The sequence below is a fragment of the Molossus molossus genome, unplaced genomic scaffold (assembly GCF_014108415.1).
Source record: "Molossus molossus isolate mMolMol1 unplaced genomic scaffold, mMolMol1.p scaffold_m16_p_2, whole genome shotgun sequence".
Classification (NCBI taxonomy): domain Eukaryota; kingdom Metazoa; phylum Chordata; class Mammalia; order Chiroptera; family Molossidae; genus Molossus; species Molossus molossus.
Window position 1 is genome coordinate 90,668,887 of NW_023425355.1, and position 4,264 is coordinate 90,673,150.

At 44.5% G+C, this 4,264-nt stretch overlaps 1 pseudogene; it reads right to left on the reverse strand.

Annotated features, from left to right (window-relative positions):
* Positions 1 to 432: 432 nt before the first annotated feature.
* On the reverse strand, positions 433 to 480 carry LOC118636696 (annotated as a pseudogene).
* Between the last annotated feature and the right edge of the window lie 3,784 nt (positions 481 to 4,264).

Here is a 4,264-nt window from a genome sequence, read left to right on the forward strand (position 1 = left end):
TTATAGTTATTTTCATTGCTTTTTCCCCTTGAACTTTTATGTTGTAATTAAGTGTTTAATACACTAGACTCAGATGGAGTTGCAATCTGCTTCAGTAATCATCCTACTCACAGTATTGTGTACTATTGTCTTTCCATTTTAAGTAGAAGAGCCCCTTTCAACATTTCTTATAATGCAGGGTCAGTAAATTCCCTCAGCTTTTGTTTGTCAGGGAAAGCCTTTATTTCTTTTTCTCATCTAAAGGATAATTTAGCTGGATATATTGTTCTTGGCTGGTGGTTTCTCTCTTTCAATATTTTAAATGTATTATTCCATTCTCTCTGGCTTTGTGGGGTTTCTACCAAAACTTCTAATGATAATCTGATGGGGTTTCCTTGGTAGGTTACTATCTTTTCTCCCTGGCTGCCTTGAGAATTCTTTCCTAGCCATTAACTTCACGGAAATCTTTAGTAAAAGGTGAAAGATTTATGCAATCTGAAGAGAAGCCAGAGTATCTATTTTTTTCCCTCACCCAAGAACATTTTTGCATTTATCTTCAGATAGAGCATGAAGGAGAGAGGGAGGAAGAGAGAGAGTGAAACATCAACATGAGAGACACATTGAGTGGCTGCCACCCACAGGACCCCAACCAGGGCTGGGGACAAACTGCAACCGAGGTATGTGCCCTTAGCGGGAACCAAACCCGGGCCTCTCTGGTCCGTGGGCTGACACTCTAACCACTGAGCAAATCCAGCCAGGGTGAGAAATCAGAGTATCTTAGCCATTAACTTTTGACAGTTTTAATATCATGTGTCTTGAACAAAGTATTTTTGTGTTCAGAGCATTAGATGTGCTGTTGGCTTCCTGTATTTGAATGTCCAGCTTCTTTCATAGGTTTGGAAATTTCTCATCAATTATTTATTTTGCTTTTGCTTTTTTGTTGGTTTGTTTCTTTGTCCTCACCCGAGGATATATTTCCATTAATTTTCAGACAGAGGGGAAGGGAGGGAGAGAGAGAAAAACATCAATGTGAGAGAGACATATCAATTGGCTGCCTCCTGCATGAACTCAACCAGGGCCAGGATCAAACCTGCAACCCAGGCATATAGCCTTGACTGGGAATCAAACCCAAAACCCTTTGGTCCATGGGCCTACACTCTAACTGCTAAGCCAAACCAGCCAGAGCTCATTGATTATTTCTTTGCATAGGCTCTGTGTTCCCTTCTCCCTCACTTCTCCCTCTAGGATACCCTTTATCCTTATCTTGCTCTTTCTAATGGAGTCTGATGGCACTCATAGCATTTCTTTTTTTTTTTTTTTCAAATGTTATTTCTCTCTATTCTTCCACCTGAATCATTTCTACATTTCTGTCTTCAAGCTCACTAATTCTCCCTTCCCTGTGGTCTAGTCTATTGCCAATGCTTGCTTTTTTTTTTTTTTTTTTTTTTCATTTTTTCCCTTTATTGATTTTAGAGAGAGAGGAAGTGAGAGAGAGAGAGATAGAAACATCAATGAGAGAGAACATTGATTGGCTGCTTCCTGCATGCCCCCCACTGGGTATCAGGCCCACAACCTGGGCATGTGTCCTGACCGGGAATTGAACTGGCGATCTCTTGGTGCATGGGTCTGTGCTCAACCACTGAGCCACACCAGCCAGACTCCAATGATTTCTAATGCCGTTTCCAATGCTTTATGTCATCTCTTGAGTTCCTCAGCTCCACAGTTTGTTTGGGTCTTGTTTATAGTTTCCATCTCTTTGGCAACGTACTCCTTTTGTTCATTCATTTTGTTCCTGAGCTCACTGAACTGCCTTCCTGAGTTTTCTTGTATCTCGTTGAGTTCCTTCATAACTACCATCTAAAATTCTCTGTCATTTAAATCACAGTTTTTCCCTGGCCAGTTTGGCTCAGCAGTTAGAGAAGTCAGCCCGCAGACCAGAGAGTCCCGGGTTTGGTTCTCACTAAGGGCACGTACCTTGGTTGCAGTTTGTCCCCAGTCCCGGTTGGGGTCGTGTGGGTGGCAGTCACTTGATGTGTCTCTCTCACATTTATGTTTCTCTCTCTCTCCCTCCTGCTGTATTTGAAGATAAATGGGGGGAAAAAATGTCCTTGGATGAGGATAAAAAAATTAAAAATAATAAATTAAAAAAGAAATCACAGTCTTCTCTGACTTTGAGTTTGGTTTCTGGAGACTTTTATTTTCTTTTTGCGCTACCATGTCACCTTGGTTATTCATGGTTCTTAAGGAATTGTTTCTCTGCCTGTGCATTTGAGGTAGTGAATTCTTGCTTAGTATTTGGTCTTCACAGTTCATCAGATGGATGAGTAGAGGTCTTTCTTTTGTTTTACAGTAAATTATGATATAGCACAAGTTTAGTTTTCTTAGCTGTGCTACTTGTGCCTTCATGATCCCGGTGCAGTGGCCTGGCTTTGACTGTAGAAATTGCTGTGCATACCCACTGGCATGCAGGGTGTCCCCTCTGTGTCCAGATCTCCTGGGTCTTGAGGCACCAACACCATGGTGGGGGGATGTGATGGTGGTGGGGAACTGGGTTAGTGAGCTCCCAGCACTGCCTCTTTTTTCCTAATGGCCATCAGCCCAGCCCCACTATTTTGTTTGGCACATTTCTACTACCTCTACCCAGGTCTTTCCTGATGGGTAGGGGAAGGGAGGTGGGTTCACACTTCCACAGAACTGCTTCCTTGTTAGTAATGGCTGCAGGCACTGTGCTGTTTGACACATCTCAGCTGCTGCTACTGGGTTGCCTCCACAATGTGGCGGGGGAAGGGGGCAGCTTATGAGGCAGGGACACTGCTTCTGACCCTTTTACCATCTAGGCCATAGTGTAAGGGCTGCAGCCCAACTCCTCTAACACTACTACATTAGCTGGAGCCCTGGCAGGTGCTGAACTATGTCTGCACCATCCCTGTCTTTCCCCCTATCGTGCCTCCACTGCTGATTCCAATACATTCACCTTTAGATGTTGCAATGCATGGATCTTCAAAGCCAGATCATTGCAGTCAAAACAGTAAGATATGAACAGGTAGATACAGAAAACGTAGAGCTCCAGGTTGATCTGGTGGTTGATGGTGGCCTCCAAGTCCTGGTAGTGGTTCTGGCACACCTATGAGGTAGACACGGTGAAAGTCCTGGTAGGTGGCTAAGGAGAGTCGACTGTGTGGTGCTGCAGCAGGGGCCTTGGGGTTGCCCGAGGGTGCTTTGAGGAAGTGGCAGAAGGCTGGGTCTGGGCAACTGGCTGGGATGGGTCAAATGCTGGGTTCTGTCCAAACACTGTTGAAGCAGGAAACCACAGTTACTCTCCACACAGACTGTCACCTTTATCTAATTGTATTAGAATACATCCTGCATGAGTTTTCATTATAACTTTATATTTATGATACACATGTCAGTTTATGTGAAGCCTCTCCTTGAGAGAGCACCACATACCATACAAAATAAAATGTGTTTATTTGTGGCTTGTGATTCTCAGCGCTCATCACTTGCCTGATAAAAACTTCATATATAGAAACACAAAAAGACAAGGTAACTTGAAACCTGAAATTTTACCATTAAAAGGGATAAGAGAGCCCTGGCCGGTTTTCTCAGTGGTTAGAGCGTTGGCCCACAGACCAGATAGTCCCGGGTTCAGTTCCTGCTAAGGGCACATACCTCGGTTGCAGTTTGTCCCCAGCCCCCATTGGGGTCGTGTGGGTAGAAACCACTCATTGTGTCTCTCTCTCATCAATATTTCTCTCTCTCTCTCTTCCTCCCTCTCTCCCTTCCACTCTATCTGAAGATAAATTCAAAATTGTCCTCAGGTGAGGATTTAAAAAATATATTTAAAAAAAAAAAAAGGGATAGAAGAGCCCTGGCTGGTTTGGTTCAGTGGTTAGATTGTCAGCCTATGAACCAATGAGTCCTAGGTTCGATTCTGGCCAAGGGCATGCACCTCAGTTGCAGTTCGTCCCTAGCCCAGGTTGGGGTTGTGTAGGTGGCAACCAACTGATGAGTCTCTCTCACATCGATGTCTCTCTCTCTCTCTCTCTCTCTCTCTCTCTCTCTCTCTCTCTCTCTCTCTCTCTTGTTCCTTCCTGTTCTATCTGAAGATAAATTTAAAAATATCCTGCCCTGGCCAGTTTGCCTCAGCGGTTAGAGCGTTGGCCTGCGGTCCAGAGACCCGGGTTCAGTTCCCACTAAAGGCATGTACCTCGGTTGCAGTTTGTCCCCAGCCCTGGTTGGGTTGTGTGGGTGGCAACCACTCAATGTGTCCCTTTCATGTCGATGT